Here is a 15,286-nt window from a genome sequence, read left to right on the forward strand (position 1 = left end):
TTGGATATTTTTTTAGTGGTGTAAAAAGAAGGTTGTGGAGTATCACACCATTCACAATCTGCTGGGGGTGTGGTTTGAAAGAAATAGGCACATCTTTGAAGGAAAACAAAAAGATTGCTCAGATATGATTATTTCCACTTTGGAGTTTATTTTTTATTGATCCAAAGTCTATGAGGAGTTTAGGGGTCTATTCTTCGAGGATTTTATGCATAACTGGGATGGGATTTGTTGCTCTATTGGTATTTAGTGTCGATTTGTAAGATCTTGTCAGGTTGGTCATCTCGACCGACCTGATTCAATTATATAAAAGAATTACTATTTATCAAAAAAAAATAAGCATGGGCCCACATAAAAGAAAATAACTAAAACCACTAAAAAAAAAAGTTAACTTCCACTACATAAACATAGGCCTACATGAAAGAAAATAAGTAAAACCACTAGAGAAAAATTCCAACAACGGAAAAACATCAATAATGGAAGACATAGACATTATACTCAAGAACTGCATCTCCAGTTTTAGGATCATACGTGTGAGTTTGAGCTTGAACATACCCACGTGCGAACCTGAAGAGCCCACTTCCTGCAACAACAGGCATCTCTCTCACCTTCGAGACTATGGTGTTCCTCCCTAAAATACTAAGTGTGCTCCCATTATACTTCCCTTCCATGAAAGCAAAGTTCAACACCATTAACAATCCTACTCACTTTGAGATGCGGATGCATAGATCCCTTGAGCTCTTCCAATGATCTTAGACATAAATTCTGGTCCTTCTGTTAATGGATCATCCATTATAACTACACCTCCAAAAGCTGTGGTTGATGTGTTAGTGGTTGGTGCCGATGCAACTCGAACTACTGTGGAATTACGGCTGCTAATGATGTCGTGGAAGTAGAAATGAAGGTGACTTAGCTTCTCTTTCTTAAGGCCAATTGATTCTGGATTTATGCTTCGAGAGAATTGATGGGTCTCACCTTTAAGGGTGAAAATAGAGAAGATGAAGAAGAAAATGATGGTTTGGAGGGAAATTGAGGCCATAGGACTCACGGGGATATGATCTTAATTTAGATGCTTAATGGTTGTATAGTGTGTGTGTCTTCATAGATACGTCATATATATGAGTCATGCTGGGGTGACACAGGGGTGACAAAATGATGTGGTGTGGTACACATTACCATAGATGATTTTCTGCAAGATACGAGTAAAAAGCATCTATGGTTATGTGCATGCCACCACATCATTTTTGTCACCCTTGTGTCTCCGTTTGTGTCATTCCAGCATTTTCCCATTTATATATAGACGAAGGCAGGAGTTTGTCTAATAGAGTCATGATGATCTTCTGACTTAAGTACTTTGCATACTTAATCAACACCTTTGATGTGATAGGTTTGGGAATTCTAAATCTACTCTCCTCGAAATACAAAACTGTATCTTTTTATGGGGAAGTGCAGATTTGTATCCCGAGGAGAGAATATCTACGATTCTCGAACCTATCACATCAAGGGTGTCAATTGAGTATGCCATGTGGGTAAGTTAGATTATCACAATTCATATAGTAATTAGGTTAGTTTTGGAAAATTAATTTTGAGAACTTGTATTGGCACCTAGACTTCTAATTATTGCACCAAATTATTGAAATTATATATTACACCCCAACTAAATGGTAATACACTATTTAAAATGATAATTAATATTTTTACACCAAAACTTTTGGATTAAACCTAACTTCTTTTTTTCAATGAAAATTATGTAAAGGACCATGGTGGAGGGACTTTTTTCTATCAGTTTGGTTTAATTTTTTAAATAATGAATGAAAAGAATTAAAATTAGTACAGGACACAAATGGTATTTTAAATATATTGCATGAAGGAAAAAGAGTAAAAATGACATTTATTTAAAAAAATAATATAATTGATATTTATATAAAGGATGAACAGTGATTTGGAGTCTTAAGATTTCAAAATGAAGTCTGGTTGGAATTTGTTTATGGCTCCATCTCTAAAGTTAATAATTTTGAAGCCCACTTGGAGTTTCTCTCAAGAGTGGTATATAAAAAATTTATTGGACGGTCTCATTTGATGGGACACTAGTGGTCAAACTTCATTAAAGCATACTTTTTTTTTATTTTTTTGCTAAGCGAGTGTCTAGCCAGTTTACGCGCACCACGACTAATCTTAAGGAGGACTACCATAGCAATCCACCATCATGGTCTCCCAATTAAATCATGAGAAAAACCTAAGAAGAGAATCGAACTCGTGATGTGTGTCTAATCAACACTTCACGTGCTCACCCTTACCACTTACGCAACCCATGGGTGGGTATCAAAGCACACTTTTATTAAAAGACAAACAGAAAAGACAATGGAAGAGAGAGAGAGAGAGAGAGCTCTCCTGTTAACACACAAACTTTTACCTATAACACACTAGTCTACAAGTTCAAAGAATTGGTGTGTTTTTAATAAAATTTAGTGTGTCGATAGAATATCTCAGAAAGAAAAGGCATCTATAATGGATGATGATGCTATCGTATATGTCATGAATACATGGCCCACCTATTGGTGAATCCACGTAAACATATGATTTGGAAAGAAATTTACTGGTTTATTAAATGTTAGTGGGTAAAATTCAATGAATCCTAAATCCATGATTAGAAAATGGTCAAACCCAACATTTTAGGAATCATTTATCATATTGATTTATTATCAAGCCAGCTTGGCTCCCTAAGAATGTTTTTGTGTGGAAGGACTAATGAGATATTGACGTGTGGAAAGATTAGACGTATAACTCAATTTGAAACTAAGGTTCATGATTTGTCGCTCTATTACCAATTCATTTCATAAGGGAAGCTGAGTGGCTATAATTCAATTCTTAGTTTGTATATGTTCATTATTTCATTCAATCGTGTGTATGTATATACATAATAAATGTCGGGATCCACATACAAATAAAGTTACTCATATAAAAACGCCTTCGATCCGCGGGTTGTGGATCTATTTTTTTGTTTCGATATTTTGAAGTTGCCACTTAGTTATTATGGTCTAGAAATCAAATCATGACTCTAAATCAATAAATAACATTAATCTAGAAAATATAAACTATGGGCTCAAAAAATGTTGGTCTCTACTTTTTTCAAAATTACATTACTTAAAAATTGACTTAAACAATAAAATAAATAAAAAACAATTTACCTGGGTGGTTGTGATGGCCGATTCCCTTAGTACTAGCGGAGTGCGTTCCTCGTATGAGTCTTCTTACTTTTGTCTCTATCACTAGATAAGTTTCCGATCTTCGAGATGAGGTATTTTCATCCTAAGTCTAAATATTTGTTAGATGTTATGGGTGTTTTAAGAGTTTTTAGGTATTTTTTGAGGATTTCTAAGTATTTTTTGAATAAAAAATTAGGTTTTGATGTTAGGTAGGGACTTGGAGCTTTAAATTTAGGGTTTTGGGAAGGTTGAGGAAAGTTTTTGACCTCTTTTTACTAGGGTTTTTCTTGACTTATGAGATTAGGCTGTGGATGCTCTTATTTATAGAGTTTTTTTGGAGTTTTTTAGTTTGACTAAGTCTCTTTAAGATAAGGTTAATTAAGGTTTTGAATTAGGGTTTCTATTCTTACGTATCAATTTTTTTTTTTAAAAACCCCCCTGATTATATTTTTTAATTCTTTAGGATCTCAAATGGAAAGATTTTCTAATAAATATCAGGTAGGCCCCACTTGAATAAGTGAGCCACCACTTAAAATTTGGCCTGTGGGCTTAATTAATCGATTTTATTTTTTAAAAATTTTAAATTTAATTTATTAAGGTTTCACTTTACGTTCATTAATATTTTAATTATTAATTTAAATTTTTAGGATTGGAAAATTATCGTTTTGCCTTCAAAAAGGGCTTTTACGTTTTAAAGTCATTTTTCGATGTTTTAAAATTAGTTTTTCATAAGAAATTCAATGGGAGAATCGGTATGTGTCATTTATGAATTTTTGTCGTGAAATGGTCGTGAACCCTATGAGGGGTATTTTCGTAATTTTGTCAAATTTGATCAAAATTGATGAAATAGTTTATTTGATTTCAATTTGTTGTTTTATGTGTTCGCAATGGTTTTCCTAAACGTAATGTAGGCTTTAGGGATGTTTTGATGTTAAGGGTATTTTTGTAATTTGATCATTTTTTAATGATTTTTCACATCAAGCTTCTTTTTGTTTCACAATGATGATTTCTACTTTTTTTAAGTCATATTTTCCTAGTGTAGCGTGATTTCTAAAATTTTACTTGTTTGAGATACCTTATCCAAATTTCTGAAACATATCTAATAACAAATAAAAACATTGGAATATTCATCGATCATTGGGAATCGTCACAATCGGGTTGACGAGTTGATTAATCAAGCAATTGCAAAGATGGGGTGTCTGCATTATAAAGCCACAAATGAGCTCAACCGTTAGATTAGAGGAAGATCCAACGACTTAGATTTATAGCCAATCGTGTAAGTGAACAGTGCTCAATTTACACATTCAAATTTTTGTATTGGTATAACCTCCCCACATTTTTAGTATCGCTTAACCATAAATAAAATCCAAAAATCAGACCAACGATGCCCTAAACGAACTCTTCTTTCCCTCAACTCCTTTCTCCATTTTACAAAACATTGCAGCAGTCTCACAAATAGCCGCAACCTCAACCAATCACTTTCGATAAACCTCTAAGTGGGTGTTTGATAATGCTTCAGAATGTGGTTTTTGCTACATTTGCGTCTAAAATGCGCTTTTTAAAATAAAAAATGTGTTTGATAAAGCACTAAATCGATGATTTTCACATTTTTTTAACATCATCTAAAAAAGCAGTAGATAGATGCTTTTCAGTTTTCTGTCTGCATGAGAAGCAAAGTCGTAAAAGCAAGTGAAAAGACCAAAATAACCTTGAAAAATAATGAAATTCAATGCATATCCATCACTATAACGAATTCATAACTTTTTCCTTCTTCTGCCCTAAACACATTTGCACACAGAAATTTTTGTTGTTATGTTTGTCGTTTCCATTAGAGCTCTGATCAGCGTCATACCTTAACTGAAGTTCGATCTACCTTCAGGTGAGTTAAAAATCCTTTTAAATTGTTTTTAACCCCATAAATTTTTAATTTTATGATGTGGAACCCACTCCAGGATTGAAACTACATAAGTGAGGTTCCCTTGGAGTTGTCAGACCTCCAAGGGAGTTTTTGTAATAAAAATGCAATAGCTGGCTCTGCCAGGTAAATCTCTCAACATTTTATAACTCTATCAAGGTTCTAACTCAACTCAGTATATTTTTTAGCCAACTCACTTGAGTTTTGAGTTGACTCAAAAAATTGGTTAAAACAAGTTTTAAGGATGAGTCAAACTTACAGTCAATCGACTACATGAATATAGGATATACCCATGAAGTAAAATACAAGTAACAAGTTTTCTGGTTCTGTTTCCTTGTTGAATTATTTGGTCTTGACTATGAAGGTTGGCTACATCTAGATTTGGTCTGGATTTTTCCAACCCCAAATTGTAATTGATGTACAAAATCTAAATAAACTTCATAAATTATTAAATATATTGAAAAGATGTACATTATTTTCTTAAAAGAGTGAGTCTAGCCTAATTAATATTGTATAATTTCAAATCTTTCTAAGATTAGTTGGGCCCACATGACTTGTTATATTGGCAACCCAACATCACAACCACTACAAAAAAGATAGGAATTAGAGGCCCAAAAATAAGGGCGTTTTTGTAAAAAGCCTTAAAATAGTATCTTTGCCACCGTTTTATAGAAAACGCCCCTTAAGCCCACGTAATTTTTTTTTCCTGCCCCAAAATCGAGAGCCATGGGGGGTGCTCTTTCAAAAACTGCCCGAAATTTTACATATTTGTGGTGTTTCTTAAAACCGTCGAAATCGGAGAGGAAGATATGGTTTCAAAGAATGTAAATCGTTGTCTCATAGTCGGCTATATGAAGCGTCACGATCGGAGATCAATGGTCGGCTGTTCCATTGAAAAAGCCTTAGCTAGTGAACTGATACGAGTTTTGTGGCGAAAATATATGAAGAATCGAGGCGTTTTTGTAGTTAAACCCATCTATAATTGATCAAGAAATTTCGCGCCTTCACGTTCATTAATTTGACGATATTTTTTTCGATTCATCTACTCCTCTCTCCCTCTCTCCCAATCCCACTGTAAATATTCGTTCCATTCCCTAACCATCCCACTCTATCTCGATTTCTTAAGGTTGAAGAAGAAAAAAGGGAAAAAATAGCAAACGCCTAATCTTTCAAGAGTTGGAACAACTCGTAAAAGTGAAATTTTAAGAAGGTAATTTGTGTTTTACTTAAATTTTTTTTTTTTTCTCTATATCAATTGGTTTTGAATGATTTATTTATTTATTTTGAATCTTTAGGGTACAACGCTGATTCGAATGTTAATTTATTTTATTGTCAGAAAATTTGACTTACAGCATTTGGTCGATCCCAGAGAACCAAATCACCTAAACTTTTGTTCTACTGCTCTCTATCTCGATTTCTCAAGGTTGAAGAATAAGAAGAAGAAAGGAGGATTTTAAGAAGGTAATTTGTTTTGATCAATTGGTTTTGAATCATCGAATTATTTATTTATTTATTTATTTTTATCTTTAGGGTACAATGCTGATTCGAATGTTTTAAATGTGCCAAATAAAATGTTAAAAGCATTTGTTGAATTAAAAACATTATCTGATGCCATAGGGTTGTAGAGTACTAAATTCTAAGAATTTCGCTTGATTCACCTATGCTTGTTGGCTTCTCATCTTTATCTTGAATTAGTAAATATTAATTCTTGAATATATTACGAAAACTAGAACGCATCACAAGCCATTTCCATGGAAATCACACATGATGTTGGTTCTAGCTGAACAATCAAGGGAGTTCACTCATCTTTTTTGAGTTCAAGCCAAAGTTTAAAAGGAGGGGTTTCCCCCCCCCCCTCCCCGACGAATATCAACAGCAATGGCAGTATTTGCCTTGACATCTTAAAGGAGAAGTGGAGCCCTGCACTGACCATTTCAAAGGTTCTTATTTTTTAACTTCACAATCTCATATTACTAATTATTATGGGAATTCATAAAGGAATCCCAAGATAAGTCATCAGTGTAAAGGAAATCGGTAAATTAGTTGGTGTGTTATAGATGTTTACCATGAGTCCATGAAAAATGTGTGGAGCAATGGTAGAACTCATCATTTTTTCAATCATCAGTGGTTGGAGAACTTGGCCTTACCAAGTATAGCATTTGTAAGGTCGCTATGTGAGAAAATGACTGGTTATGGTAATCTGATTAGGCTGATCTTTTATCTTCAATACTTGGTGGGGCCAATTGTTTCCTACTGAGTCTGACCAGCCTTACTAAGTAAGGATTTCACCCTTACTAAGGGTCCTTGAGCTCAACTTGTGGCACCAAAACCATGATCCAATGCTTCAAGGTTGTAGAGGACATTTCTATTAGCTTTGAATTTTTTTTTTTCCAAAAAAAGTTATTTTTCATCGTTAAATTTTGATTTTAAATTTGGGAGTTACGTGGAATTTCAGCACCCTTCCATTTTCAAAACCTTGGATCTAGCCAAAATGATTTTTTTTATCTAATTTTTTCATGAACTCTAAGGGGCTGTGATGTTGGATTGCCAATGTGGTAATCCATTTGAGCAAATTGACCCTTAATAGGCTTAAAATCTTACTAAGGAAAATGTTGGTGTTTCGTAATACTGTCACCTTCCCTTTGTGCCCTCCATATACTGTTACAACTATGTTTTCATTGCTGTTGTTAAAGTGGGTGGGAAGGATGGTTGTCTTTTTTTCTTATTTCGTGTAGGATTTAAAGTTTAAATCTAACAAACGTGGATCAAACTAACCAATGTATTAGGTTAATGATCTTTATGTAATCAATTTTCGTTCGGATTTGGATTTCTAGGTTTCCTTTTTTGATGTTTTTCGATCATAAATTAACCAATGTAGTAATTCTAGGATTTTTTTTATGTTTATGATGCATTGCTGGCTGTTTATCTCTAATTCTTAGTTTTTAATTTTCTAGTTGATGTTCTAAATATTGAATTTCTTTCTGAGATTCATCTGGTTGTTTCTTGATGGAGCACAATAAGATTTAAATATTTGAATTTGTAACTGATCTTGATCTGTAGCCATTTACAATGGAAAAATATTCTCTCTTTATTACTTTGACATTTGACATGGTTTCTTCTTATTTCTTGTTGGGTTTAAACTTCAATAATGACAAACATGGATCATAAACTAAACTGATGCAATAAGTACATGTTCTTCATAATACGATCAATTTTGACAAGAGCTTGTCCTGTTTATCTTTAAAACTTCTTAGTTTTACACCTTTCTGGTGATTGAGATAAACCTTGAATTTGCTTCGATTTGACTACCTGAGTCTCTTATTTCTGTTTCTGTTTTAAAATTTAAATTCTACAAACATCAGTCATAAACTAAACAATGTGTTAATTCTAGGATCTTCTACCATATGATTTAGCATAAGAAAGATGACTCTAGGAGCCTGGGTACCCATTCAATCTCTTCAAATGGTCAAGGGATGCTCCTATTTTAATTAGATAGGTTAATATCCTAAAGATCAACTAGATGCTTTGGTAAACCATTTTGAGCTCAAAAGTCACAATTTGGTAAATTGAATGTTTTCAATCAAGGAAATTCCTTTGTTCTGATTGCTAGTTCAATTTTTTGCAAATTCTCTTACACACACTGATTGTTATTAGTCCATCCTTATTTTGGCTTCACAGGTTTACATCAACATGTATGTGTTCTTTCTAAGTTGGGGTGTTTGTTCTTGTTCTTGTTTTTATTTTATTAATTTTTTTTTATATGTAGAGAATTTTATTAAAGAAAGAAAGTAAGTTGATAGACCTATGTACAATGATGATAATAAAAACAAACACGTGTATGATCCAATTGACAACACCCTTATTTAGCGTTGTTACAATTCCAATCCCACCTAAACAATAGGTCCTCAAACAAAATGCCTTTAATTTTCTCGAAGGTGCCAACTTAGCCAAATTGGTAAAGGCATGTGGAGTGTTGATCCCATAACCTTGGTTCAGAAGCTGTTGAACCCATCTTCACTTTTGTTGACCTCTAAAGATTGGTTGCCTAAGAAAAAATAAAAATAAAGAAATATACTTTAATGCATTAATATTAAAGTTTCAAGATTTACCCCCAAGTTTTGCAAGCTTGAAAAGGTTAATGAATATGTCATTGCCTTTGCATTTTATACATTAAGATAAATGTGTAAGCAGATATATTTTCTACAATGAAAATAATCATTCAAGTAAAAAAAAAAAGGGGATTCAAAAAGAACAAAAGAAGATATATAACTCAAAATAGAGTTAAGTACCCTAATCTAACTTAAAACAGTGAAAAATAATTAAATAACAAGGGCTCAGCAAATCTAAAAATATTGGTTAAAACTAGGGTTTAATAAATAAATAAACAGAATGCCTATATTATTAAGAAAAGAGCAACCATAAGATAAGAGAGGGGGCGTTAAACTCAAGGCTATGTAACATATTTAAATCAAAGATAATTAAGATCAATTATTGATGAAGCTCAAAATTAGTGTCTAATTATAATTTATAGATGCTTGCCACACTGAAAAGCATGATATCATCACATTTTACAAATAAATCTTATAGAACAGAATGGTAAGAGAAACTGAAATGAGAAAGACAACTCATTAAAAGAGAGGAAAAGGAAGGAATGAGTATGAACCAAACAAAATGGTAGAATGAGATAAGAGGGCAAAATTACTCAATCAAAAATATGGTAATAATGCATCAAATTTATAAATATTTATTACAACAAAATGAAGAAAAAATAATGAGATGGGTATTAACTCTAATTGAAGTTCTATCATAGAGGAGAAGAATAAAAATGAAAGACACTAAATGGGTGTTTGATTATATAAGTACGAAAGGGGTTAAAGAAGTAAATGAAAAAAAATGGGTATGATTGAGCTATCTGATAATGTGCACCTGAGGCAAGTTGAGTGGAATTTATTTCCTTCCTCATCCACCTCTGCATGTAAGAGACACGTTGAAGCTCACTCTATGTGACCCATGACCTATAAAATGTGTTGCCCAAAAGTCAACTTCTAGCTATATGGGCTTAAATTTTTTTTATTTTTTATTTATCATTATATATAAGATCCACCCATGGATCTGTCCATAAAGCCCAACCGGAAGAAAAAGCTTAAAACTAAAGGTCGGCTAAAGATTCACACACACACTGGGTCAAAAAAGTGCCACGTGGGATTGTAGAGGATGAGACTAACCTACATCTAATACAACTATCGTTTGAATGATTTAGCATAAGAAAGATGACTCTTGGAGCTTGGGTACCCATTCAATCTCTCCAAATGCTCAAGGCATGCTCCTATTTTAATTGGATAGATTAATATCCTAAAGATCAACTAGATGCTTTGGTAAACCATTTTGATCTCTAAAGTCACACAATTTGTTAAATTTGAATGTTTTCAATCAAGGAAATTCCTTTGGTCTGATTGCTAGTTTAATTTTTTGCAAATTCTCCTAAACACATTGACTGTTATTAGTTTATCCTTATTTTGGTTTCACAGGTTTACATCAACACGTATGTGTTCTTTCTAAGTTGAGGTGGTTGTTGTTCTTGTTTTTATGAGAATGGAACGATTAGTAAGTATTTATTCTTATTGTTTAAGTTTTATAATAATGTAATACAATATAATTCATAATATGTTTTTTTTTTTTATTGGAATTCTTTGCACATGCCTAAACCATCTTAAACAACTCTCCCTTGTTTTCTCTCTAGAGCTATTCCTTCAGTTCCTTACATGTACTTATTCCTCAATTTTTCTTTCTTTTCCTTACCACTCATCCATCACAACATCTTCATCTCTATTACGCTCACATGTTTCTTGGCATCCTAATATTCAGTCCCAAAAAGCATGGATGGTATTATTGTTGTCTTGTAGTAAACTACTTTTAATTTAAACGGTACAATTAATTCTTATGGAATCTTTTTTTTTTTTTTTAACAACTTTTTTATAAGATAATAATTGAATTCAAGTTACATTAGACAATTTTCCGGTGATGACTTCGATGAATATGATCTGTGTTTCATATATGCACCTCTTATTAGATCATACTTTGAATATGTTTATATGGTCAGGTTTGCACATACCAATCCATTGCATCTCGATGTATTCCAAAGTGTAGTACGATTTGAGGGGGAGGTAGTTGCAATGACAGCTGCACTGCTTGGAAGTAAAGAAATAGTTTCTAGAGGACAAATATGCGGCAACATGACATCAAGTGGAACTGAAAGTATATTATTAGTTGTGAAGTCATCACGTGACTATATGAAAACAAAAAAGGGGATTACAAAACCTGAAATGTGGGTTAGGTTCTTTGGCTTCATTTGTATCTCTTGAGTAATCCATTTATGATTTGGTAATTATTTATATAAATATTTTTGATTTCTCTCCAAGTACAGGATAATACAAGAATCTGCACAATATTTTAACATCAAACTGTGACGTGTTCATGTGAACAAAGAATTCCTAGCAGATGTCAAAGTGATCAGACGATTCATTAACAAGAACACAGTATGTCTTATCCTTATTTCTTTCTTCTTCTTCTTTTTTTTTTTTTTTTTTTTTTTTTTTTTTTTGAGGGGGGAGGAGTGGTTTAGATAAGGGAAAATTATATGAGATGTATCTTTCTTTCTATCTTTGATACTCTTTCAATTACAACAATTGAGACTTATTGTTCCTCAACATAAATTCATATTTGCAATTTCAAATAACTTGAAAGTCAATGTTTTCTCAGATTGTTAGATCTGCCCCTGGTTTCTCACATGGCATCATCGATCCCATTGAAGTATGTAAATGGATTGCCTCAATGTCAACTAAAATTCTTTAAATTTATTTTGGTTTCCTTCAACAAAGATTTCATTGAATGCTCCTTAATTGTTAGTAGGTATCATTTGTTTCTTCTTTCCCTCCCTTATGAACTCATTTATGCAGGAACTTGGTGAATTGGCATCCCGTTTTGGAATTGTTTACATGTCGACCTCTGCCTTGGTGGCTTCGTATTGCCTTTCACTCGTAAGCTTGGGTATGTTTTGCTTGATTGTCTAATAACTTTGAAATATTGCTTTTGTTAATGATTGCTTCTAATTAATATCATTGATATATTGGATGTGTGGAAACAAATCTATTGACAAAGAAAACTAATCCATCAAATATTATGTATCCACAAACCAATAGGAGGACATAAAGCCTTGCTAATTGTCTCCGTCTTTCTGCATGTTTTTGTTCTCTGCATTTATACATTTGAGTTTTGAAAGCCTTGTATGTCCCTTCAAAATTCTAATTTAATTTGTTTCATTATTTGTTTGTAAAGGATTGTTTGACACCAAACATATAAACTATTGGTTCAATAATTGCATCCCCTATTTGATCTTATTAAGGTTGAGACCATTGGCTCTTTCTTACTTTGAAGAAGAATTAGTTTAGAGTCTTCCATAGTTATTCAGGTTGATGTCATTAACTTTTTCTCATTTTGAAGAAGATTTTGTTGAGTCCTACATAATTTTGTAAATGGTATAATCTGCTATTAAATGTCCAATAGGTACACAACCTATCAAGATAGATCTACTAACATGTCATCTTTTGGATGGACCATAGCATTTGAGTCACCATTTGGAGGTTTCTAATTGTTTGACAGAAGAACCATCTAGAATCAAGTGGTATCATCCCATTAACGTGATGTTAGTCCTTAGAAGAGTGATTTTTCAATTAGATGATTTTGATTTAACAATTTATGTAATGCTATGGTGCTTTATGGAACCGTTCAAGTTTTTAAACCCATCTTTATGATTTACACAGTCAATGAAAATAATTTTACATCTCTAGCATTCAAGTCTTAAGTGGTTCTGGTTTTGCAATTGACTAAGAACCACCTTATTTTAATTAATTTAGACTTCTAGGTGAACATTCAAACTTAGATAAATGTAATCTTCTGTAATCTTTCTAGGATGCAAAGATCCATTATTGTTGTGTGTTAAGTTTATCGTTTTAATTATAAAGCTTTTCCAAAAGTTGGTTGAACTCCTTTCACTACCTACTCTTCAAAAAGCAACATAATTCAATTATTCTTTTATTTGTCGGTATTTATTATTTTGCACAATTTTTCCCTTTCTAGGTACCCAATTCCACCCTTCGATTTTTCTATTGAAGGAGTAACATCGATATCTGTAATGACCTGAAATCCTAAAATGTATCTCGAGGAAAGAATTTTAGATCTGTGCATTGATTTAAAAGTTATCCAATCCTCGAGTTTCGCATTAGATATTTTTCTAATAGGTAAACGACACCTTAGAGACGTAATTTAAGGAAACCGATCATACCATTAGATTCGTGTCGAAAAATCATCCAAAATAGAGTATAAGTTTGTCCAATTCGGCATTCGGGAAAAACAATTTCCAAAATGACAAGTATGTCCCAACTTAAGTGATATAAATATCTAAATTCTATTAGAAAAATCAGATTTTTCTTATTCTTCTCTCCAAACAAATCTCAACCATTTTCCTTCAATATTTAAAACTCAGATCTACACTAAACGAGAATGATCCGAGCTTAGGCGCAAGAAGGAAAGTTGTTCCTCTCGCCGAGGGTTACGCGTGGACACAAAGAAATCCGATTTTCGCCGGAAGAAAATTTTAGAGATTGGCCGGAGGCGATTTTAAAGTTCGTTCAACCGTTGAAATTAGCTTGAGGTAGGTTGCCTTCCCTTCTACCTTCTAGTTATGCAATAATTTCATAGAAAATCCATATGATTGTTGATAAATCGATTATTTCATTAAGTTTATACATATTTGAACGATTTGAATCATGTTTACATGCTTATTTATGATTGGTTTTAGTTCATTTGATGTAATATAAGCATTTCATAGTTAATATGATATTTGGATCGAGTTTGGTCGAGTTTCGACGAAAAATCAGCAATTCGGAAAAGTATCCGAATGTTGAGTTTGGTTCTAATTTGTTTTGTGTTGCTTCCATATAGTATGTATACCCATTTCCTACATTTATTTCATTAAAACTAATTAAGTATTACTTTAAGTTCTTTAATAAATAAATAAATAGTTCGTTTTCAATTTCGACTTTGAAAAAAAATTATTTTTCAACACTTAGTTAAATTTTCATAGATTTTCAGCTTATGGTTTTATCTTTGTTTTCGAGTCTCTCGACTCAATCAAAACCATCGAATGAAATTGGTTGATGCTTTATGGATTTCGAATTGCTTTAAAAGTAAAATTACTTTAATAGATATGTAGGAAATTAGATGATAGATTGATCGATTTAATTGATGGATGGATAGAGAGAACGTATGTTCTCGACTGATTGATGGGACAGTGCCTCCAGTTCTACGTAGTGGCCATGCCACGTAAAACGTGATAGATAGATAGAGGGATGAGATGGTTGATGGATGGATATGACAGATAACTGTCACTGGAGGGCACTACCAGATTTTGTTTGTATTTTCGATTAAAAGAAATGATATATTGTATACAAAATAAATTATTTTGTTTACCAGTAAAGATTTGTAGAAAACCCATAAAGAGTGACGCGTTGCTATGTATCCGGAAGCGGCGAGTCAATCTAGGATAACACTAGATGTCATATGCTCTTCGGTAGTATGGGATACCTTAGAGCATATTACAGCTTATGAAATCCGGGAATTTCTCCTACTTATTTCCTGGGAAACGTTGTGTGTAAAGGCGGTCTCTGTATAGTGTAGAGCTAGGCGGGGTTCACATGCATTGCCTCTTGATAGGCTTCGACGCGAGGGGTCTCCTGGGCTAGTTAGTGATCACTATTAGTCTGTAGTCGTCAAACGGTCGACCTCACCGTTAGTTGAACTCAGTATTGGGTTCTTGGTCAACGGCCAGTCTGAGCCGGATAAATGGTCATCCAACCGTGGTATGCTAGACCGGCCACAAAATCAGATTATAACGATGGGATTCCACATCGGAGGTTAAGTATGGAATATCGTATTGCCATAGCCGAGGCGGTTATATCGGCGTGTTCCTCTGCTCTCTTATCGATTACACCGCCGTGTTCTTATTATGTATCTTTTTCTTATTTTGTAATGATTGATAGGTGTTTTCATTTAAAAGATGCATATGTTACTTTAAATGATTGAAAATGATAGATTGAAAGTTATTATAACT

The 15,286-nt window shown here is 33.0% G+C and overlaps 1 long non-coding RNA gene and 1 pseudogene across 2 annotated transcripts; one reads left to right on the forward strand and one right to left on the reverse strand.

The window, feature by feature from the left end:
- Positions 1-432: 432 nt before the first annotated feature.
- LOC147386894 (dirigent protein 22 pseudogene) lies at positions 433-1,268 on the reverse strand (annotated as a pseudogene).
- A 4,439-nt stretch (positions 1,269-5,707) lies between these two features.
- On the forward strand, positions 5,708-13,308 carry LOC147386895 (uncharacterized). 2 transcript variants are annotated; one of them, XR_015172016.1, is made up of 8 exons: positions 5,708-6,328; positions 6,455-6,579; positions 10,647-10,722; positions 11,219-11,443; positions 11,543-11,654; positions 11,878-11,928; positions 12,075-12,165; positions 13,255-13,308. It is a non-coding gene; the product is annotated as an uncharacterized LOC147386895 (long non-coding RNA). The 2 variants fall into 2 exon arrangements; XR_015172015.1 differs by lacking the exon at positions 10,647-10,722 and having other exon boundaries at positions 5,715-6,328.
- Positions 13,309-15,286: the final 1,978 nt, after the last annotated feature.

The sequence above is a fragment of the Akebia trifoliata genome, chromosome 14 (assembly GCF_017979445.1).
Source record: "Akebia trifoliata isolate Shusen 1 chromosome 14, ASM1797944v1, whole genome shotgun sequence".
Taxonomy (NCBI): domain Eukaryota; kingdom Viridiplantae; phylum Streptophyta; class Magnoliopsida; order Ranunculales; family Lardizabalaceae; genus Akebia; species Akebia trifoliata.